This window comes from Lepidochelys kempii, chromosome 4 (genome assembly GCF_965140285.1).
Source record: "Lepidochelys kempii isolate rLepKem1 chromosome 4, rLepKem1.hap1, whole genome shotgun sequence".
Taxonomy (NCBI): domain Eukaryota; kingdom Metazoa; phylum Chordata; order Testudines; family Cheloniidae; genus Lepidochelys; species Lepidochelys kempii.
In genome coordinates this window covers 96,925,379-96,949,944 of record NC_136383.1, presented here as the reverse complement: position 1 = coordinate 96,949,944, position 24,566 = coordinate 96,925,379, and the positions used below count along the sequence as shown (strand labels likewise).

The 24,566-nt window shown below is 45.7% G+C and overlaps 1 protein-coding gene across 16 annotated transcripts in view; it reads left to right on the top strand.

Moving 5' to 3' along the window:
* Positions 1–24,566, top strand: part of N4BP2 (NEDD4 binding protein 2) — a 111,608-nt gene that overhangs the window by 38,610 nt on the left and 48,432 nt on the right. For 13 of the 16 annotated variants that reach the window (XM_073342227.2, XM_073342224.2, XM_073342228.2 and 10 more), the window contains one exon: positions 5,971–6,123. The exons of 1 other annotated variant lie outside the window; for it this stretch is intronic. The gene's annotated coding sequence lies outside the window, so the exon portion shown is untranslated. Of the gene's footprint in view, positions 1–589; positions 1,865–5,970; positions 6,124–6,161; positions 6,262–24,566 lie in introns of those variants that run through there. 2 more of the 16 variants (XM_073342223.2, XM_073342226.2) reach the window with 2 other exon arrangements.

Genomic DNA, 24,566 nt, shown 5'->3' with positions numbered 1-24,566 from the left:
CCCCCCAAACCCTCCCACCACAAATGCACAGTGCCCTGCACATTACCACCCCTGCCCAGCGTCCAGCCCCCAACAGCCCCACCACAACTGCCCAGCAACCCATACAGAACCCCCCACTCCCTAGTTCCCCAATACATACAGATCTCCCCCTCCCCCACCACCAGTGCCCTTCCCCATAATCCCACCACCACAACAGTGCCCCACACAGACCCCCACTGCCCAGCACCCTGACACACACAACTCCCCCAGTGCCCCCCCAACAGGCCTCCCAGTGCCTAGCACCCCAAAGCACACAAACCTCCCCCAAAGCCCAGCACCCTCCACCCCCTCACAGCCCAGCAGTCCCCCACAAACCTCCCAGACACTCACTCCCACATGCTCTGCCGACTCCCCTGGCTGCATTCACTGGCCCTGCTGAGAGGTGAGGTAACTGGCAGCTGGGCTGAGCCAGCAGCGCGACCCAGGCTGGAACTGGGATCATGCACCCCTGCCCCGTGGCTTCAGCCAGGGCTGGAGCCAGGGCCCTGTGCCCCTGCCCCTCGGGTTGTGGCAGGGGCTGCAGCAGGGACTGTATGCCCCCTCACAGCTTCCTAGGGCTGTGTGCCCCTCTCCCCCATTGCTCTGATCGGGGCTGTGCACTTGTGACTGGCCCCTCCCCCTCCCCCATGTGTCCTCATATTTTACTCTTGCAATCTTGTCACCCTAATTAATACCACCTCCCTGAATGACAGTAGCTATATAGACAGAAGCATTCTTCTGTCGACATAGCTGTGTCTGCACTGGGGGTTAGATCAGCATAGCTGTGTCAGTCAAGGTTGTGTGTTTTTCACACCTCTGACTGACATAGCTTTGACAACCTAACTTCTAAGTTAGAGCAAGCCTTAGCATGCATCATGCTGGGGTGTGAATGTAAAATACACTAGTCTGCTGTGCACTTAAGGGCATGGCTACGCTTGTGAGTTAGAACACATTAAAGCAGCCCAGTGTGCTCTAACTCACGACCCGTCCACACTGGCAAGGCATGTAGAGCTCTCTGACTCCGCGGCTAGAGCACTCCTGGTACTCCACCTCGGTGAGTGGAATAACGTTTGATGGACCACCTCTGGAGCGCTGCGGCACCAGTGTGGACACCCTGGTCTGTTAATGCACTCTGATCGGCCTCCAGAAGTGTCCCACAATGCCTGTTCTAGCCTCTCTGATCATCAGTTTGAACTCTACTGCCCTGCCCTCAGGTGACCAACCGTCAGACCCGCCATTTAAATTCTCTGGGAATTTTGAAAAATCCCTTCCTGTTTGCTCAGCCAGGCGTGGAGTGCTCTCAGCAAATCTTTCCAGGTGACCATGCCTCCACACGCCAGGCGAGCCCCAGTATGGAGCAATGGCGAGGTGCTGGACCTCATCAGTGTTTGGGGGGAGGAAGCTGTCCAGTCCCAGCTGCACTCCAGCTGTAGGAATTACGATACCTTCGGGCAGATATCAAGGGACATGATGGAAAGAGGCCATGACTGGGACGCACTGCAGTGCAGGGTTAAAGTGAAGGAGCTGTGGAATGCCTACCGCAAAGCCTGCGAGGCAAACAGCCACTCCGGTGTTGCCCTCGCAACCTGCTGTTTCTACAAAGAGCTGGATGTAATACTTGCGGGCAACCCCACCTCTACTCAGAGTACCACCATGGACATTTCAAAGCCCAGTTCAACAAGGCAGGAGGAGGAGGAGCAAAGCGGGAGCGAGGGTGCTAAGGCGGAGGAAGACACCCTGGAATCCCTAGATGCATACAGCCAAGAGCTTTTCTCAAGTCAGGAGGAAGGTAGCCTGTCGCGGCGGCCAGTGCTTGGGGAGGGATAAACACCAGAGGAGGTGCCCGGTAAGTGGCTTTTATTTTGGAAAGGAAATTGTTCAGTGCGGGCTCTTGGGGCGAGGAGGGTTAGGGCTGCATGCATGCCTAGATGCGGAATAGGGTGTTGATGTGCTCTCTCACATTGTGGTAGTCGGCCTCAGTGATCTCTTCAAAGGTCTCATCCAGAACTTGGGCAATGCGCTTACTCAGGTTTCTCAGGAGAGCCACAGTGGTCCTTGTCCCAGTCAGGCTAACGTGTCCGTGCCACTGTGCCAGGAGGGGTGGAGGGACCATTGCTGCACATAGGCAAGCTGCATATGGGCCAGGGCGGAAGCTGCATTGTAATAGAAGACCCTCCCTTTTTTTGGCTTTGAAAACATTCTTTATTATTGCATAAAGTAAAAGATACCTTAGCCAAGGAAAGCAACAGGCACTGCAAGTCAGCGTAGCAACACAGATTCCTACTAACAGTGGAACCACTGCACTTCACTCCTGTGCAGGGAACCAGACGTTACTGCTGGCTTTCAGCCTCAGATTGCTCCCTCAAGGCATCCCTAATCGTTGTAGCCCCACGCTGGGCTCCTCTAATAGCTCTCTCTCTGCCTGTTCAAATTCAGCCTCCAGGTGTTGAACCTCCAAGGTCCATGTCTGAGTGAAGCTTTCACGCTTCCCTTCACAAATGTTATGGAGGGTACAGCATGCGGATATAACCTTGGGGATGCTGTCATCGGCCAGGTCCAGCTTCCCATACAGAGAACGTTAGCGGCCCTTTAAACGGCCAAAAGCACACTCCACAGTCATTCTGCACCGGCTCAGCCTGTTGTTGAACCAATCCTTGCTGCTGTCAAGGCTCCCTGTGTAGGGTTTCATGAGCCACAGCATTAAAGGGTAAGCGAGGTCTCCAAGAGCATCACAATGGGCATTTCGACGTCCCCTATGGTGATCTTCTGGTCTGGGAAAAAAGTCCCGGCTTGCAACTTCTTGAACAAGACAGTGTTCTGAAAGATGCATGCATCATGCACCTTTCCCAGCCTGCGTTAATGTCAATGAAACGCCCGTGGTGATCCACAAGTGCCTGGAGAACCATAGAGAAATACCCCTTCCGATTAACGGACTCGGAGGCTAGGTGGGCTGGTGCCAGAATTGGAATATGCGTCCCATCTATCGCCCCGCCGCGGTTAGGAAAACCCATTTGCGCAAAGCCATCCACAATGTCATGCACGTTACTAGGCGTCACGGTGGTTCTGAGCATGATGCAATTAATGGCCCTGCAAACTTGCATCAACACGATTTCAATGGTCGACTTCCCCACTCAAAACTGGTTAGCAACCTATCGGTAGCTGTCTAGAGTTGCCAGCTTCCAGATTGCAATAGCCACCCGCTTCTCCACTGTCAGGGCAGCTCTCAATCTCGTGTCCTTGCACTACAGGGTGGGGGCGAGCTCCTCACACAGTCTCATGAAAGTGGCTTTTCTCATCCAAAAGTTCTGCAGCCACTGCTCATCATCGCAGACTTGCATGACCATGTGATCCCACCACTCAGTGCTTGTTTGCCAAGCCCAAAAGCGGCGTTCCACAGTGGTGAGCATGTCTGTGAATGCCACAAGCAATCTTGTGTCGTATGCATTACCTTAGTGGATATCGTCAGAGTCCTCACTGTCAGTTTGGATCTTGAGGAGTAACTCGACCGCCAAATGTGACGTGCTGGCGAGACTTGTCAGCATATTTCTCAGCAGTTCGGGCTCCATTCCCACAGACCAAAAGGGAAGACAGAGCGCATAGCACAGAAAACCTTGAAAGATGGTGCCAAATGTGCATGGAAGCAGAGGGGTTGCTGGGATGCGAACCGATGCATTACTGGGCGTTGGGACAGGACCCAGAATGCCCGCACCCTCTGTCCCCTTCCCACAAGCCACAGCGCCAGAATGGGAAGAAGTGCTCTGTGGGATAGCTGCCCATAATGCACCGCTCCCAATGCCGCTGCAAGTGCTGCAAATGTGGCCACGCCAGTGTGCTTGCAGCTGTCATTGTGGACAGACTGCAGCGCTTTCCTTACTGTACTCTCCGAAGGCTGGTTTAACTCAAAGCACTCTACATCTGCAAGTGTAGCCATGCACTAAGTCACCATGTGGACCCTGCTACAGTGCACTAAAAGTTCCATGTAGATAAGCCCTATCTGTGGACAGTCCTATTCCAGAATGAGAGTGCCTTGTTCCTGTTAATTTAACCCGCTTTCAAAATGCATTAATTTAAATAGGAACCAAGGCACTCTTTTTCTGGAATAAGAGTGTCAACACATGGAGTTATTCTGGAATAGTTGTTGCTGAATAACTGTATGTGTAGACAAGCCCTTACTTGCTTGTTTAGCACTTACCCTATTAGAAAGTTTTGACAAAACAAATTGTAAAACATGGTTGACTGAGCTGGCTGGACCAGGATGTTAAGGTCTTTTAAAAATTGGCAAAATTCTGAATTCAAATGTCTAGTCTTCAGTGATTTTACTTTATTTTCTACCACAGTGAAGCATCTGTGACAGTTTGTTTCACAAACATATATTTGGGTTAGAAAGTGGGATCATCAAATTTAAGTGCTAAAAGAAAAAAACTCGGGATTTTGTCCATCAGCCATACTCCAACCTCTTCATCCTGTTCTGGACACAACCTATGATTTTTATATTTGGGATGAATCTTGTTGGCTAAAATAGTAGAAATATTTCAGAAATCTTCCAGATGCTACTTTGAAACTACGTTTTCAATAAGATTGGGATGGTAATGTCAGGAGCTTGTAATCTGTCAAGTCGTTCATCACTTTTGTAAATTATTTCCTCTTTGTTAAGGACGGTGTTCTGTAAAATATGCTCTGTGTTTTGATCAAAGTTCTCCTTATGCTTAAAAAAAATTCCAACATACTTTGGTGCAGATGTGTAGACAATCTTCTTAAGAGTTCCATGAAGTGTCTTTAGGAAATTGGGGCGTCAGTCCTCCTTTTTGAACCAACCAACCATAACAGTGGTTGTGGAAGAATGTTTAAACTTCCACAATGTGCTTTAGTCCATAGTTGTGGTCCACTAATTTAACAAGATTGAAAATGCCATATAGCACCAGTGTAAACATGATTTAACACCTTTAGCTCAGTCTAGGAGGTCCAATTTTAGCATTAGGCCAAAATGTCTCTATTAGTGTTAAATGGGGTTTTCAGTGAGTTAAGTTAGCTATATTGAGCTAATTTAACTCAATTGAAAACCTCACTTAACACTAATGTAGACATATTAGGGCTGTTGAGCTAACTTGCCTGAAAAAAGCACTATTTTCCTCATCTAGACAAAGCCTAAAAAAGCTTGATCGCTCTGGCTGCAAGGGATGTATTCTGATTTCTTTGGATGGGCTATCACCACCAGGAGAGTGAATTTGTGTGGGGGGGTGGAGGGTGAGAAAACCTGGATTTGTGCTGGAAATGGCCCACCTGATGATCACTTTAGATAAGCTATTACCAGCAGGACAGTGGGGTGGGAGGAGGTATTTTTTCATATTCTCTGTGTATATATAAAGTCTGCTGCAGTTTCCACGGCATGCATCTGATGAAGTGAGCTGTAGCTCACGAAAGCTCATGCTCAAATAAATTGGTTAGTCTCTAAGGTGCCACAAGTACTCCTTTTCTTTTTGCATTCTGATTTCTGTGTGCCACAGTTTCCCTATGTGCTTAACTCCCCACATCGTGAGCTGAATCTTTTCCTGACTGTCTCAGGTGTAGTGGAGAATTCTTTCATGACAGCATAAGAACTACTATGAGGACATAAGAACCAAATGAAAAAATGTATTTCTAGTTTGAACTCTATTCTGTTTTTCCAGTTATGGTTGGTGAGTTATGGCTATGTCTGATGCAATTCAGTTTTTTCTAAATTAGTAACTAGAGAACTTTGATTTCGACTAAGGATATCTTTGTCCTTTAGAAAAGTGAGTTAAATCTGACTGAGCTCATTGCTCATGTGCCAGGGTAATTGTCATTAAATGTTAGAATATGTGGCTGTAAAATAAATTATATTATCCGGACTTTAAATTTGCTCCATGTTATTAGGTTGTTTAAAAATTATGTACGATATTTTATTTCGTATTTTGATGATTTCTTTTTATAAAGAAAGTGCACCCGCACCAACTGATGCCTGATTCGTACCTTCAACAATATGGTTTCCTGACAACAAGAAAGCAGCATACCAGATATCTACAAACTCTTTGATGAATGTAAACATCGGTGCTGGTTTCTGCAAGATGTGAAGGGACTCACTGCTAGGTAACCTAATACGATGCATCCGATGAAGTGAGCTGTAGCTCACGAAAGCTTATGCTCAAATAAATTTGTTAGTCTCTAAGGTGCCACAAGTACTCCTTTTCTTTTTGCTAATATGGTATAGTCAACAAAGCTCAAAAGGTAAGTTCCTTTAGAATTATTATTTTACTTTGAAGGACATAAATCCACACCGTGTAGAGTTCAAGGAGTTTATTACGTACAGCGCTGACGGAGTGTCACCTTGCTTATTAGGCTCAGAGACACTGTCAATCAATTGATTACAATGGAATATATGGATTTCCCATGGATGGGGAAAGTGACTGGATAGGCATTCCCACACCCCCGGATAGGTTTAGCTGCAAGACATGATAGCACAGTAGCCAATGGTCAAAATGTTACATAATGTCTCCGCCCATGGTCTCAAGTTGACAAATTAACATTTAGCATTTAATTAGTACTTTATTAAATGTATTAGTATAAAATATACATTGAATTCTGATTTGGGGTCCATAGGAATGAAGTAGCTCCTTTGATTGTCCAACAGATACATATCTAGGGGTAAAAGCAAAGAAACAGTGAAAGTATATGGCAATAAAGATTGTCTTTCAAGTTGCTTATTTATGTTTTAAGGCAGGCATTGGTCCCTGGGAAAGGGAGGTGGGAGGAGGTCATATATTATACTGGCATGCTTGAACCTTTCATAAACTCAAGGTTGGTTGTGTGGGAAGAACATCTTCCTACAGAAGAAACTAACACAACAGAAACAGGGCTTCTTTGATCTATTTGCAACTTTGAATAAGACGCAGTTATTGCCTCCAACATCTGGCGTTTTGCTGACCAGGCATATCTTAGCAAAAGCAAGGTTATCTTTGGTTATTCTGCTTTCTCTTAGCTAATCCCCATTTGCTAGGCCTCTGACCTCTTGACCAAACTCTGGACTTTTTTTCAGTCTGTAGAGACTCTATAGTCTTTCACAACAACAACAAAAAAGGAACACTGAAATGTTTTGAGGTTTGAAAAATAGAATGTCAAATAGAAATATTGATTCTTTTAAATCTAGTTACTTAAATATCCTCTCTCAAATTTCTCTGAGCAATTTAAAATTAACATAGCAGTCAGATCACCCAAGATTGTATGATAAAAGCTAGGCCGTTTTAAGGGTTATACATGAGCTGGAGGCCTCCACGATAAAAACATGTAAGTGTTTTTTCCCCACTTGTCTTAAGGTCTGTCTTTTTGTTTTTTTCTTGGACTGTTCTGTGCCCCACAGTATTTGTTTGCTCAATACCTACCAATTGTTTAGATGCAAATTCCCACCGCCAGTTATTCTTGGGGGGTTGGTTTTTTTTTGACCAATCACGCTTGGTTTGGGTGGGTTTATTGACAACTGTTGGTCCACTTTTTTGTATGAAACATAAAACCAAATTTGGGACCACTTCTACTCATTAATCTCATGCAAAGCTCAAAAACTTACCTGACATGACTAAGTACTAAGACAACTAATGGCTTTGAAAAATTACCTCTACTTGCATTCCCCCCTTGATGCAGTGCCCCCTGTGAATTAAAGATTGCAACTTTCTAATTGCACAAAACTGAACACCCTTGCCCTGCCCCTTTTCTGAGGCTCCACCCCACTCACTCCGTCCCCACTCCCTCCCTTGCTCACTCTCCCTCACTCATTCGCTCGTTTTCACTGGGTTGAGAAGGCTCTAACCGTCAGTAGCCAGAACTTTTATTGATTTGGGGGACAAATGGAACATTGAAAGAGGAGAAAAAGGAGACACATTGAGCCACTGTCCTCTGTTAATGCGATCAATTAACATTGGCAGCATAACAACACACCTGCTCATCCTCCCAGTGTAGTGTAATATGCTGACACCTGAATGGCAAATGAGAAATAATTGCTTTCGGTCCTGGGAGCTGTGGTTAGAATACTCAGCCATCAGGGCATAGCCAACGGGAGAGGCAAGAGAAGGCTTCATTCTTTCTTTCCTTCCTCTTTCCTAATGTCCTGTTGTGACAGTCTGTACCCCTATATTTATTCTTTTACAGGATTATAATAAGTTTTGTACAAAGTATGCCTTGTGAGGTGTCATTTGAAAACTCATAATCTGGTGAATATTATTGTCTTGTTAAAATATGTGTGGCAACACTGTGTCTAATGTTGTCAGATTTTATTGCATGATGTTACTGAAGTATGTTGTAATTTTGGGGTGTGCCCACAGACCAATTCATCAGAGACAGAAAGGCTAGCCAACACCCCAGCCAGGTTTCAGGGAGATCAACTGGTTAAATGGCCATTCTTTAGCAGGAGAAAGGGTGTGAGTGAGAAAATCTACATCTTGAACAAAGGAACAGTTTAAAGTCCCCTCCAAATAGATTTTCTGTCACTCATGGCTCAGCTGGAAACAGGTTTTGTGAAACAGCTGGAGATGCTTTTAGCACAAAAGATTGGATTATAGGAGAGGACAATGCCTTGGGCACACCTCCCTTTCTTTCTGTTCATGGTGTCAACAACTCCTGAAGTACGGGAGAGGGAGAGTCCTGTCTGAAGAGGCGTTCAGCCAGTAAAAGATTGCAAAAAAGCATGTGGTGAGAAAAACCTTTGCTTTTAATTCACTTAGCTTGCTAAATTAGGCCTGTCTACATTGCAACTTTACAGTGCTGCAACTTTCTCACTTAGGGGTGTGAACCCTCCTCACACCCAGAGCGCTGCAAGTTTCAGCACTGTCAAGTAGGCAGTGCACCCAGCGCTGGGGGCTACTTCCTTCGTGGAGGTGGGTTTGTTTTTTTTTATCATGCTGGGAGAGCTCTCTCCTAGCGCTGGTGCCACAACTACACAGCAACATTACAGTGCTGCCGCAGCAACCCTTTAACATTGCTAGTGAAGACATACCCTTAGATGGTAGCTGTGTTTTACCTTTTATTTCCTTTGTAACCTCATTACTTTTAGGCCTGGTGTACACTGACAAGTTTTTTTTGCTGAAAGTCAGCTTTTGGTGATGAAACAGCAGGGGTATCTACACTGACAAGCCACTTTTTGCACCAAAACTCCTCAGTTGCAGCGCTGTAATAAAACCACCGCAACAAAACTGATAAGGCTTTTTGCGCTGAGGCTGCCCGTGTGAATGCTTTGATTGCTTTTATCGCTGTAATTGGTCTCATCCAGAAGTGTCCCACAATGCCTGGAGCGACCACTCTGCTCGTTGTTTTGAACTCAGCAACTCTGCAGGCATGCACCCCTCCCCTTTCAAAGCTCTGTTCTGACAGCTGGCATGTTGTGCTGCTCTGCTCCGCTCCGGGACACAAAGCAAATTGTTAATGTGGAATGCTCCTGCTGTCATCCACAATACGAACAGAGGCAGGCAGGCAGGGGTGGATATGTGTGTATGACAGCGAGAGAGACTCTGTGCTGTGCAGAGCCAGAGAGGAAGGCGGGAGATGAGGTCGGGGTCTCCGCCTTCCTCGTCTCAGGACTGGTTCTCCTGAGGACCTCGTCTCGGGAATTCCTGCGGCTATCTGAATTCACGAGACAGCATGCCGACACATTCTCCCCCAACACACACTGTCTGTTTCCCCCCTCCCCCTCCATAAACAGTCTCCCTGTCTCACACACTCCCCTCCACACTTCAGTTGAAAAGCAACTGGCAATGGGATTGAGAAATCTGCATCATGTGATGCTGTACCCGCCCCATGAGGCATTGCAAACCCTTCCCAAAGCACCCTGTGGCCAGTTGCATAGTGGGATAGCTACAACAGTTCACTTCTCTCTTTGTAGTTGCAAGAGCTGCTAGTGTGAGTGTGTCCCAGCGATACAAGGAGCTAGTGTGGACACACAACAGCGCTTTTAATTAAAGTTCTTTAATAAAAGTGCTATAACTTTTGGCGCAAAACTTGTAAGTGTAGACATACTCTTAGTCACTTAAAATCTTTCTTTGTGTAGTTAATAAACTTATTTTATTGTTTTATGTAACCAGTGTGTTTGGATTAAAGTGTGTGGGAAACTACCAGGCTTGTGCGGGTAATTTCCATTGATGAAATGATGGACTTTATATGAGCTTGCGTTGTTTAGTAGGGTGCTGGGCAGTACAAGATGCCTATTTCTGGGGGAAAGTCTGGGTTGGAGAGTTTGCTGGTGTTCTCCTATGGTGTAATTCATGAGCGGCTGGTTATAGCACTCATTCTGTTACATGCTAGAGACTGTGTGTGAGTAGACCAGGAGTGGTTGTTCCCAGAGTGGAGCACTGTAAGAAGCACCCCAGGTTGGAGAACTGAGAGGACACAGCAGTTCAATGGTCCAGATTGTACCCTGGGGAATGTCACACCTGCTTCCTCAAAGTCTGCTCCAGTGAGGCAGAAAGGTCACCAGTCATCCACCCCTCTCTTCCAGTCTGGGGGAAAGAAAGGTACTTTGGGGATTGGAAGGGAGAAGAGACCAACAGAACCCTTGGCATGGTGAGAAGAATGGGGGGCCCTGATTGGGGTGAGAGGGGAAGGGAAAGGAACAGAGCTGCTGGGATAGTGGGGAGAATGGGGCACCCTGCTGGGGCATGGGGCTGCACATACAATCCCTGTCAGGAGATTGGGGAGCGTTGCTAGGAGTCCCTGACATAGAGATGGATTGGAGGCTGGCACACAGAGTGCTTGTAGGGTGAAATGGAGGACTGCAAGGAGCTCCTGGTGTGTGCAATAAGCTTGGCCTACAGAACCTAAAAAGCATGCATCCCCCTTGTTTTTTAAAGAATACATCACTTGCAAAATGAAATTGGTTAAATTAAATAATTTTTAGGCAGCGTCTGATGTTCTGGGGAGCAAGTGGTGGAGCTGTCTCGGTAGCAATGCTTCCTAAATATTTTGTGGTATTTCTTTTAAATTTTCAAAATCAGTATCATTTAAAAAAAAAAAAGCTGTAAAGTAACTTAATATGCGGTGTGAAGAGAAAAGAAGAGTAGTAGTCCTTTTTCATTGTTATTCTTTTATATAGGGCATATCAGTATGGATTTAACAGTTTTAACCTCAGTTTTATATACTACTTTAACAAAGAAATAGCAGTAATTGAGATGAGAGGGAAAGAGAATGAGCTAACTTTTCTTATATTAGCACAATCAACATACAAAAAATGTATTTGTATACAGATAATTTAGATCTGTGACAACGGTGGTTTGGATCAAAGCAGAACCTGAAATATTCAATGGAGGGTATCCAAGTCTGTTTGTATACCCCCCAATTAAAAAAGGTGTAATAAATAGTGGGAGTGGCAAAAAATTTCTTCCGCCTCCTTTATTTGCTTTTGCCATTACTGTCATTATTACTAGAGACCTGAATCATAGCATTACCAAAGCTCCAAACAAGAGACAGCACGTTGTTATGCTGTTCCTGGAGAAGGCCAGGAAGCAGATTTCAGAGTAACAGCCGTGTTAGTCTGTATTCGCAAAAAGAAAAGGAGTACTTGTGGCACCTTAGAGACTAACCAATTTATTTGAGCATAAGCTTTCGTGAGCTACAGCTCACTTCATCGGATGCATATTGTGGAAAGTGTAGAAGATCTTTTTATACATACAAAGCATGAAAAAATACCTCCCCCCGCCCCACTCTCCTGCTGGTAATAGATAAGCAGGAGAGTGGGGTGGGGGGAGGTATTTTTTCATGCTTTGTGTGTATAAAAAGATCTTCTACACTTTCCAAAGTATGCATCTGATGAAGTGAGCTGTAGCTCACGAAAGCTTATGCTCAAATAAATTGGTTAGTCTCTACGTGCCACAAGTACTCCTTTTCTTTTTAGGAAGCAGATTGTGATTCAGGCAGTTGCAGCCAGCTTCTCAATCTGCCCTTTTCCAAAGTCTCCTTCCCCTGGTGTTGCTATAATAATCACTGCAATGCAGCGCTCACCACTCCTTTCCGATTCGGAGGCAGATAGGCCTATGTATAAAAACTGAATGACACAGTTGCGATTTTTAGAAGGAAAAGACTTTCTTGCTCAACCAAGTTAGTCTAACCTTTCAGCCAGATTTTGTGTGTGCAAGTCAAACTGTTGAGTACCACAATATGAAAGAGGAAATTATAAGCATCTGTCTGTAGAAGAGGAACTATTCTATCTACATGGCTGAAAGAATGTCTGATTGGTATTTTTGTATTTTTTTGTTTCAAATATTTTATTAGCCTTGCATTTAAAAAAAATAATGTTGACCTTTGACTTTTGTAGGTTTTGTTGAGATAATGTCTGTAAACTGACCCATGACCTGAAGAGTGTCAAAATATGTATAGACTTGCTGACTAGATATATTTTTGGATCTGTGGGATTTTGGAGCCCAAAATTACTGGAATGGGGAGTTGGGGTTTTTGTTTTTGTTTTGTTTACTTAAGTGTGACCCCTGACATCACCCAAAGGGGTAAGATTAGACTTGAGGAGTATCTCATTCTGAATTCATCTAAGAATTTTAAAGGAGGAGGAATCAGGTAAGCCACCATCCTAAAAAAGTGAAGGAAAGAAGAAGCCTTAGCTTTTGGCTAATGGCTTCTTGACCTTTGCTTTTTTGGTTTGCTTGCCTGCAATGGCTGCTCACCTCTGGCCATGTGTTACTTCCATGTCTGACAAAGAGGTCTGTACTTCCTCCATTTTCCCAGCTGGCCACTGAGGTAGGAGTCCAGTAGCGTGCAATGTCAAAATCTATGATCAAGGAAATCCCAGCTGATGGCGGGGAGTGGGTGGGGTGCATAGAACCATAACATTTATTTGAGAATGGCACCTATACAGCAGTTCCTAAACAGCTGTGCTGTCTAAAAACTCACATTCATAAATATAATGAGTTAGGAGTTGTATGTTTAATCCTGAGAGGTCATGTTAATTTCATTTTGTGGTGAGAATGGAGGGAGAGAAACAGGCTATTCCCTAACCACCAATAATTTGGGTAGATGGCCTTAATTGGCATCAGTCTCGATTAGCTTTATTCTTAGAAGGTTTTGACCCTCCATGTATCAAATCAGTTTGTCCGGAATATAAATATGCCAGTTATCATTGTGATTCATAGTTAAGCTTGGAAGGATTAGATTTTATTGATACATGCTGATTTCACCGTACACTCACAAATCTTTGAAAAAATATTTCTACCAATGATAGTTGAAATTTACAGACTGGCAAAATAAGAAACTTCTTGAGAACTTATTAGAGTTTGATTTAAGGCAATTTACTTCGTATATTTTAACATATGATATTGACAATTTGTGTTTTAATGGCTATAAAGCTTTAACTTTTGTAATCTCCACATCTGTTGTCATTAAATAATTATTCACACACACACACACACACACACACACACACACACCCAACCAATTTCCCACAACTGAAAATTTAACTGTCCCTTTTTTTAGGGCTGGCATTAAATTAAAAAATTGTCTTCAATGTCTTTCACCAAATTAAAGTCCTTTCATCTGTTGTTTGGATAACTGTGGATTTTTTGATCAATTTCATTGCAGTCTTGAATCATTTTGATCTAAATTTGAAAGATTCCAGTGTCTCTGGGGAGTAATTTATATAACACATTGTAGCTAGCACGAAACAATTTAGTAAGTTGCAGGGTATGGGGGTTGTCTGTGAAAGGGAGAGGTTTTGGCTGCATCCTAACTTGAACATCAGTCAAGGTCTCAGCAAATTGTGTTACATCTACATGTGGTAAGTTAGGAAGCTGGATTGACTCTGTGTCCTGTTTCTCATTCTCCAGTTTCTTGACAGATGGCAGATACTTATGTTCAGTCCATCAAGAAATTAGAAAAAGACGTCATTCATCAAACTTGGGAAAAATTCAAGTACCTTTCTATCTCCAGGGTGCCCACCAATACCCTGAGTAAGGCAGATATTTTGATACCCATACCTTTATCCACTCACAAAATACTACCAATTTTTCAGTATAATTCTTGGGACAGATGTCTCCTGTAGAAATTTCTAGAAATATCAGAGTGAAGGCTATTGCCAAGTATCAAACACATACTCAGAAAATATGAGCCCTGCACATGTCTATAGCATACTACACTTTTGTTATTAAACACAAAATCATTTATATTCTGCATAAATCATGAGTCTAAAATTAAGAGGCAAATGCATACTACTGATAGGACAAAGGGGTTACTCACTTTCAGGTGCACGTCTTGAACCTTTGTAAAGAAACATTCACCAGATATTCATTTGCTGAATAATTTAAATCTCTTTTTGATGAATTAATGTGTCACGCTGTCTTGCAGTGGCTCATGAACATGAGTACCAAACTTAGGGCAGACTGTTAGGAACCAGGGCACAAGCCCAAATTGGCTGTGATTTCTATACTTCGAAGTCAAGTGAAATCTCCTCAGGTACTATAATAGACTTAACATGGAGTCACAGACAGTTCCCTGGGGTATTCTGATCTGTTTTCCCACACAGTTAAGTCTACCTTTATGATAGATGGTCCCTTACACCAAGGATCACAGCAATATTCAGATTACTCTCAGGACCAGTTACCTACCCCAGGTCAGTTGCACTTTAGATCTCACACCAAAGGCAATGCTTGTAGCCAATCCTATAATAAACTATCTAAAGATTTATTGAGAAGGGAAATGAGTTATTTGTAAAGTTAAAGCAGGTAAACATATATACACAAATGAGTTACAATCTTAAGGATAAAAAGGTAATAGAAAGTTCTGTAATAAGCAAGCTCTTTATGTCCTTTAGGGCTAACCCAGGCTAAACAGCTAGGTATCGCTTGCTTATGCTAAGGGCATGGCTACACTGGAAACTTCAAAGCGCTGTCGCGGGCATGCTCCTGTGGCAGCGCTTTGAAGTGCGAGTGTGGTCGCGCGCGAGCGCTGGGAGAGAGCCCTCCCAGCACTCCTGGTAATCCACCTCCACGAGGGGATTAGCTCTGAGCACTGAGTGCGCGGCTCCCAGTGCTCGGAGCCTGTTTATGCTAGCGCTTTAAAGCGCTCTGACTTGTTGCGCTCACGGGGGTGATTTTTCACACCCCTGAGCCAGCACGTTAGAGCGCTATAAAATGTAAGTGTAGCCAAGCCCTTAGAAAACTTTACCCTCCTTCCCCCCTCACTCCAAGCAGCACAGAGATGCAGTTCGTTCTTGTTAGGGATATTTATTCTCTTCCCCTCTTCTGCTTAGAGCTGCAAACTCAGCTGATGGGTGGAGGGATAGCTCAGTGGTTTGAGCACTGGCCTGCTAAACCCAAGGTTGTGAGTTCAATCCTTGAGGGGGCCATTTAGGGATCTAGGGCAAAAATTGGGGATCAGTCCTGCTTTGAGCAGGGGGTTGGACTAAATGACCTCCTGAGGTCCCTTCCAACCCTGATATTCTGTGATTCTATGAATTCACTTACAAGACCCATCTTCATGGAGGAGGGAGAGTAAATAATAAGTCTTTTGTCCTCTTTAATGTTCCATGCTAGTCCATCTGGTGTTGATGAGCCTTCCTTGTCAGGCAGGAACACCTTCTGTTAGAGATCAGCATTTCACGTGAGTTCATGTCTCTCTCCTGTCTGGTGATTTACACAGTTGCAGAGGCTTACAGTGCAAACACTCAAATACTACTTTACAATAAAGGATACAAATATTATAAGTGAGGGCATGGCTACACTTGCAGATGTTTGAGTTAAACCAGTCTTCGGAGAGCGCAGTAGGGAAAGCGCTGCAGTCTGTCCACACTGACAGCTTCAAGCGCACTGGCATGGCCACATTTGCTGCACTTGCAGCAGCATTGGGAGTGGTGCATTATGGGCAGCTATCCCAGCATGCAAGTGACTGCAACGTGCTTTTCAAATGGGGGTGGGGTGGGGTGGAGTGTGACAGGGAGTGTGTTGTGTGTATGTGGGGGGAGAGCATGTCAGCATGCTGTCTTGTAAGTTCAGACAACAGCTGACCTCCCCCTTCCCCCCCCCCACAGCATTCCACACTAATGGTTGCTTTGTCTCGGAGCAGATAAGCAGCGGGCTGTCAGAAATGGAGCTTTCAAAGGGCATATCCGCATTCCTGCAGTGATTCAAAAACAATGACAAGAGTGGTCACTTGACTTAAGGGGATTATGGGAGATTTCCGGAGGCTGATCAGAACGCAGTAATGCAACACCTCGTTCACACTGACGCCGCGGTGCTCCAGCGGGGGTGCAGCAAACGTTATTCCACTCTCCAAGGTGGAGTAGCAGCAGTGCTGTAGCCGTGGAGTCAGAGCACTTTACATGCCTTGTCAGTGTGGATGGGTAGTGAGCTAGTGCGCCTGAGGCTCTTTTATTGCGCTGTAACTCGCAAGTGTAGCCAAGCCCTGAGATTAATGCATGCAGCAACTCACAAGCATTCAGTAAAGTCTAATACTAACCACATTCTTATCATTCTAATACCTATTTTAACAATATTAACATAGAGGTGAGCCAAACTGATCAGCTGTGTATTTATCAGTATTCAGTTGAGGCATGGGGGAGGACATTGGCATGAGGTGGACCCTGGTCTGCCAGTGTCATGTAGTGGACAAAGAACATAATTTCCAATTGCACTTCAATATACAGACCTGAAGGACAGCCTCAATTGTAGGTTCCAGGTAACATAACATGAATCAATTTGTATTTAGAGCCCTGTACTGAACTTTGGATGGGAGTTCTTTCACCTAGATTAAGATGGAGCAGTAACAGCATGCTGATGTAAATGTAGTGAAGGCTAGAGCTATGTTGAACATGCGGAAATGGATTTCTAATTAGTTAGCCAGAGGCTGTAATATGCTCCATAGTTCATGGTGTAATTCTACAACTCTGTTGTACACATATCCAGTTAGAGTAAGCAGCTGTTTCATTTCAGCATTGATAAAGAACTGTGCGCCTCTGGCACAGTCTCAGCTTCACTGTTTTCACACATATCTCTTCCCTGATAACTGCTTCAAGGACACACATTTCTTGGAATTAAATATTCATCCACAAGATGATTCAAGTACACAAGAGAGTGGATGTGCAGAGTCCACTTTTCTGAAAATTGCTTTCTTAATAACTCTTCTATTCATCAAATCAGCTTATTAAGAAATGGCATTTTCTGCAAACCAAGATGGTTTTTCAAATCACAGTACTTAGAATCATAGAATCATAGAATATCAGGGTTGGAAGGGACCCCAGAAGGTCATCTAGTCCAACCCCCTGCTCAAAGCAGGACCAATTCCCAGTTAAATCATCCCAGCCAGGGCTTTGTCAAGCCTGACCTTAAAAACCTCTAAGGAAGGAGATTCTACCACCTCCCTAGGTAACGCATTCCAGTGTTTCACCACCCTCTTAGTGAAAAAGTTTTTCCTAATATCCAATCTAAACCTCCCCCACTGCAACTTGAGACCATTACTCCTCGTTCTGTCATCTGCTACCATTGAGAACAGTCTAGAGTCATCCTCTTTGGAACCCCCTTTCAGGTAGTTGAAAGCAGCTATCAAATCCCCCCTCATTCTTCTCTTCTGCAGGCTAAACAATCCCAGCTCCCTCAGCCTCTCCTCATAACTCATGTGTTCCAGTCCCCTAATCATTTTTGTTGCCCTTCGCTGGACTCTCTCCAATTTATCCACATCCTTCTTGTAGTGTGGGGCCCAAAACTGGACACAGTACTCCAGATGAGGCCTCACCAATGTCGAATAGAGGGGAACGATCACGTCCCTCGATCTGCTCGCTATGCCCCTACTTATACATCCCAAAATGCCATTGGTCTTCTTGGCAACAAGGGCACACTGCTGACTCATATCCAGCTTCTCGTCCACTGTCACCCCTAGGTCCTTTTCCGCAGAACTGCTGCCTAGCCATTCGGTCCCTAGTCTGTAGCTGTGCATTGGGTTCTTCCGTCCTAAGTGCAGGACCCTGCACTTATCCTTATTGAACCTCATCAGATTCCTTTTGGCCCAATCTTCCAATTGGTCTAGGTCCTTCTGTATCCTATCCCTCCCCTCCAGCGTATCTACCACTCCTCCCAGTTTAGTATCATCCGCAAATTTGCTGAGAGTGCAATCCACACCATCCTCCAGATCATTTATGAAGATATTGAATAAAACCGGCCCCAGGACCGACCCTTGGGGCACTCCACTTGATACCGGCTGCCAACTAGACATGGAGCCATTGATCACTAGCCGTTGAGCCCGACAATTTAGCCAGCTTTCTACCCACCTTATAGTGCACCTTATACTTAAGCAGTTATCCTTAGCCTGGATTCTCCAGTGTGGATGAGAGTAAAGAGAGGCAGCTGCTGGGAGCCGGTTGCAGCTCTGTGATCTTCTGCTACTTCCCACTCCAAAGCAAGTTAGAACAGCAGGGCTGATGTAAAGTCCCACGAAAGCTTATGCCCAAATAAATTTGTTAGGCCATGTCTACACTATGAAAGTACTCTGATTTTACAGAAGTCAATTTTTGGGAACAGTTATATAAAGTCGAGTGCATGCGTCCACACTAAGCACATTAATTCGGCGTCCACAGTACCATGGCAAGCATCGACATTCCGAGTGGTGCACTGTGGGTAGTTATCCCACAGTTCCTGCAGTCCCCGCTGCCTACTGGAATTCTGGGCTGAGCTCCCAATACCTGATTGGGCCAAAAATTTGTCACGGGTGGTTATGGATAAATTTCATCAGTCAACCCTCCCTCCCTCCATGAAAGCAACAGCAGACAATCATTTTGCGCCCTTTTGCCTGGATTGCCTGAGCAGATGCCATAGCACAGCAAGCATGGAGCCCATTCAGTTCACCGCAGCAGTTATGACCATTGTAAACACCTCGCGCATTATCGTGCAGTTTATGCAGAGCAAGCACCTGAAAAACCAGGCGAGGAGGCGACGGAAGCATGGTGATGGGGACATGAACACAGATTTCTCTAAAACTGTGGTCCCCAGCAATTTGGAGATCATGGTGTTACTGGGGCAGGCTCATGCCATGGAACGCTGATTCTGGGCCCGGGAAACAAGCACAGAATGGTGAGACCGCATAGTGTTGCAGGTTTGGGATGATTCCCAGTGGCTGTGAAACTTTCGCATGTATAAGGGCACTTTCATGGAACTTTGTGACTTGCTTTCCCCTGCCCTGAAGCGCAAGAATACCAAAATGAGAGCAGCCCTCACAGTTCACAAGCAAGTGGCAATAGCCCTGTGGAAGCTTGCAAGGCCAGACAGCTACTGGTCAGTCAGTAATCAAGTTGGAGTGGGCAAATCCACTGTGGGGGTTGCTGTGATGCAAGTAGTCAACACAATCATTGAGCCGCTGCTATCAAAGGTAGTGACTCTGGGAAATATACAAGTCATACTAGATGCCTTTGCTGCAATGGGATTCCCTAACTGTGGTAGGGCTATAGACAGAACTCATATCCTTATCTTGGGACCGGACCACCAGGGCAGCCAGTACATAAACGGCAAGGGGTACTTTTCAATAGTGCTGCAAGCACTGGTGGATCACAAGGAACGTTTCACCAACATCAACGTGGGACAGCCGGGAAAGGTTCATGACGCTCGCGTCTTCAGGAATTCTGGTCTGTTTAAACGGCTGCAGGAAGGGATTTACTTCCCAGACCAGAAAATAACTGTTGGGGATGTTGAAATGCCTATAGTTACCCTTGAGGACCCAGCCTACCCCTTAATGCCCTGGCTCATGAAGCCGTACACAGGCACCCTGGAAAGTACTAAGAAGCTGTTCAACTATAGGCTGAGCAAGTGCAGAATGGTGGTAGAGTGTGCATTTGGACGTTGAAAGGGTTGCTGGCGCAGTTTGTTGACTCGCTCAGACCTCAGCGAAACCAATATTCCCATTGTTATTGCTGCTTGCTGTGTACTCCACAATCTCTGTGAGAGTAAGGGGGAGACATTTATGTCAGGGTGGAAGGTTGATGCAAATTGCCTGGCCGCTGAATACGTGCAGCCAGACACCAGGGCGGTTAGAAGAGCACTGCAGGAAGCGCTGTGCATCAGAGAAGCTTTGAAAAACAGTTTCATGACTGGCCAGGGTACTGTGTGACACTTCCGTTTGTTCCTCCCCCTTCCTCCTTGATGAAAATCCGCCCCCTTGGTTGCCTTTAAATTCCCTGTAAACCACCCGCCCTCCCCCCTTCGATCACAGCTTGCTTGCAAAGGAAATAAAGTCACTATCATTTAAAAAACATGTATTCTTTATTAATTGATTATAAAAATAGGGAGATAACTCACAAGGTAGCCTGGGTGGGGAGTGGGAGGAGGGTAGGAGGGAAGGAAAAGGCCACTTTAAAACTTGTTGAATGACAGCCTTCTGTTGCTTGGGCTGTCCACTGGGGTGGAGTGGTTGGGTGCCCGGAGCCTCCCCGCCCCCGTGTTCTTGGGCGTCTGGGTGAGGAGGCTATAACTTGGGGAGGAGGGAGGGCGGTTAAACAGGGGCTACAGCAGCAGTCTGTGATCCTGCTGCCTTTCATGAACATCCACCAGACGCCGGAGCATGTCCGTTTGATCCTGCAGTAGCCCCAGCATTGCCTCATGCCTCCTCTGATCTTCCTGCCGCCACCTCTCCTCACGTTCATCGGCCACTTTCCTGTACTCTGCTATTGTGTCCCTCCACACAGCTCTGTCAGTGCCGGACGACTGCATGAGCTCAGAGAACATGTCATCGCACGTGCGTTTTTTTTGCTGCCTTATCTGAGACAGCCTTTGGGACGGAGGAGGGAGGCTTGAAACATTTGCAGCTCCTGGAAGAAAAAAAGGGAGTGAGGTACTTAAAAAGATACATTTTACAGAACAATGGCTATACTCTTTCACGGTGAACAACATTATTCACATTACATAGCACATGTGATTTTAGTACAAGGTCACATTTTGCATCTTACATTGAGTGCCTGCGGCTTGGTGTTAGAGATCACACATCCAGTGCCAGGCATCAGAATTCGGCTTGTAGGCTGCCATGGTAAGCCATTGTCTTTCGGCTTCTGCAACCTTCATAACAGAAGTGCCCTCCTCTCCCATACCAAGCAAAGCACGTTGAGTTGGCCATTTAGTGCTGCAGTTTTCCTATTAACATGCAGCAGCAGAAACCAAACTAACCCCCCCATCCAGTTCTCTGGGATGATTGCTTTACCCCTCCCCCCACCGCGTGGCTGGTATCAGGGAAGATCCCTGCTAGCCAAAGGCAAACAGCTCAGTGCCAATGTCCCCCTTTCCCCTCCCAACCGCGTGGCTAACTGCGGGGAGGATTTCTTTTCAGACACAGGCAGACAGCCCAGTAGGAACGGCCACATCTGAATGTCCCTTTAATTAAATTCCCTTATTTCAACCAGGTTACCATGAACAATATCACTCTCCTGAGGAAAACACAGAGATAAAGAACGGATGTTGCTTGATTGCCAGCAAACACTGAGACCAAAGCTGCCAAGCTTTGTCATGCAATGATACCATATTACTTGCTACGAGCATGGCGTGGTAAAGTGTCCTACCATGAATAAGCCTGCTCTCCCCAGAAACGTTCTGCAAAGGCTTTTAGCGTACCTCCAGGAGAGCTTCATGGAGATGTCCCTGGAGGATTTCCGCTCCATCCCCAGACACGTTAACAGACTTTTCCAGTAGCTGTACTGGCCACGAATGCATCCCAAGTCCTCAGGGCTACTTAATCATTAAAAAATGCTTGCTTTTATAACATGTATTATATTTAAAAAGGTACACTCACCAGAGGTCCCTTCTCCAGCTTCGTTGAGCTGGGAGGGTATTTCAATCAGGGTGATAAAAAGATCCTGGCTGTAGGGGAGAACGGTGTGCTGTGTGCTCTCCTCAAGCTCATCCTCCTCCTCCTCATCTTCCCCATCCGCAAAATCCTCAGGCATGGTGGAGAGTACCCCATCATCGGAGTCCACGGACAGGGGTGGGTTAGTGGTGGCGCCTCCCCCCCCAGAATTGCATGCAGCTCAGCGTAGAGTGGCATGTCTGGGGCTCTGTCCCGGAGCGTCCGTTTGATTCTTTGGTTTTCTGGTACACTTGTCTGAGCTCCTTAAGTTTCACGCGGCACTGTGTTGCTTCCCTGCTGTAGTGTCTGTCCCTCATGGCCTCGGAGATTTTTTGAAATGTTTTGGCATTTCGTGTTTTGGAACGTAGTTCTGATAGCACGGATTCCTCTCCCACACACAGCAATCAGATCCAGTACCTCCCGTTTGGTCCATGCTGGAGCTCTTTTTCGATTTTGGACTGCATGGTCACCTGTGCTGATGAGCTCGCCTGGCCAAACAGGAAATGAGATTCAAAAGTTCCCAGGGCTTTTCCTGTACACCTGGCCAGTGCATCCGAGTTCAGAGTGCTGTCCAGAGCGGTCATAATGGTGCCCTGTGGGATAGCTCCCGGAGGCCAATACCTTCGAATTGCGTCCACACTAACCCTAATTTGAAACGTGATATCGATTTCAGCACTAATCCCCTCGTTGGGGAGGAGTACAGAAATCGGTTTTAAGAGCCCTTTATGTCGAAAAAAATGGCTTTGTTGTGTGGACGGGTGCAGGGTTAATTCAATTTAATGCTGCTAAATCCAACTTAAACTCATAGTGTAGACGAGGCCTTAGCCTCTAAGGTGCCACAAGTACTCCTCGTTTTTTTTGCTGATACAGACTAACACGGCTACCACGCTGAGACCTTACCCCAGTTGAAGATGAGTCATAGGGGAGCTGTGATCCATCATGTCTCTCCACCAGAACACTCCTCCTTTCTCTTACACTGGTGGAGGAGGAGCAGCTGGCACAAGAGGAGTTTCCATTGACAGAGAATCTCCTACAGAAGGGAAATTCTCCAATAGCTATTCCTGGCTGTTCAAGCAGCACACAGCACTCTTAGCGGACTAGAGATGCCAACCCTACCGCTATTTGCAACTTGCAGCTTTTGGGGTTATTCTTAGACTGTAAAAGAGCTACTGGATATAACAAAATATGAACTGCAAGAAAAAGCAGAGGTGTGTTTCAGAGTTCCAAACTGGGTTAGTATAAGCAGAGGGTGGCATAAAAATGCAGCAGATAATATGCTCAATTTGTGCTACTAGAAACCATGTTCTAAGCACAATGCACCACGCTAAGAGTGCACGCTTTTCTAAAGCTGGAACTGCGTTTAAGCTGAATTTATGCATTGTTTCATTAATTCTGTTCCTGGCTCTGTGGTATCAGGGCCTAAATTTGTTGTTTCTTCTTTAAATACTCCATTTTCAAATGATATGCCAACTTTTGTGTGCAACTCTGCTTTTTCAGTTACCTCTTGTTTTGGTGATTGATACACACATTAATATTTGCCTAGGCTGACTTCACCTGTTTAAATTACCACAGTATTCAACATAAATAAAATGCTTTTAAGCACATCTTCTTAAATATAGGACCTGTTAGTGACTGGATCTTGCAAGGGCACTTGGTGGAGTGGAAAAGAGAAATCACCTTCTCTCCAGATACAGTTACAGTGTCTGAGCTCTCCTGTGTACAGGGACTGCTTTCTGTGCAGAGGTTGAAATCACACCAAAAGGGGCAGAGAGGAGTTTCTGACAGGCAGTACTTCTCCTCCACAGCTGGTCAGCAGCGCTGGCCAGGTACAGAGGGAAGCACACTCCACCATCCTAAGGATGGATGTACAGAATGCACTCTCCCTGGATGCCAGGGGCCAGCCCCCCCTTCTGTGGGGGGGGGGGGGGGGGGCTGCGCAGGACTCCACAATATCTAGGGATGGCTCTGACTGCACCCCACCACCAGGGCAGGGTTTTCCTTATCACACACAACTAAACTCAGAATGATTAGACATTAGAGATGCCACTTTTAAAGTATTTGTGAAGAACCTGTAGGAATTTGATGCTAGGCAGTTGTATGTTTTGCATAGACTTCTGAGTATCATTAATGAGTAATTCTGGATATATTTTTAAAATATTGCCTCTAATGTTGATGGGAGGGTGGGTGGGTTGTATGTATATGATTGATATCATCAGCTTAGCTCATTTCAAAACTTTCTTTCCTAAGTAGAAGTACAGTAACTCCTCACTTAAAGTTGTCCTGGTTAATGTTGTTTCGTTGCTGATCAATTAGGGAACATGCTCATTTAAAGTTGCACAATTCTCCCTTATAACGTTGTTTGGAAGCCGCCTGCTTTGTCCACTGCTTGCAGGAAGAGCAGCCCGTTGGAGCTAGCTGGTGGGGGCTTGGAACCAGGGTGGACCGGCAGCCCCCCACCTGCTACCCTAAGTTCCCTGTGCGGCAGCTGCCCAGCAGGCTATCAGTTGCCAGGCAGTTTAACTGTCCCTCCCCACACGCCATGTGCTGCTCCTGCCCTCTGCCTTGGAGTTGCTCCTGGGAGCCTCCTGCTTGGTGTGCAAGGAGGGCAGGGAATGGGGGGGAGGGGCTAATGTCAGGGGTCCCGTCCCCCCCTCCAGGTCCGGCTCTAGGCACCAGCAAAACAAGCAGGTGTTTGGGGCGGCACATTTCTAGGGGTGGCATTCCGGCACCGGCCATGCTGCCCCTAG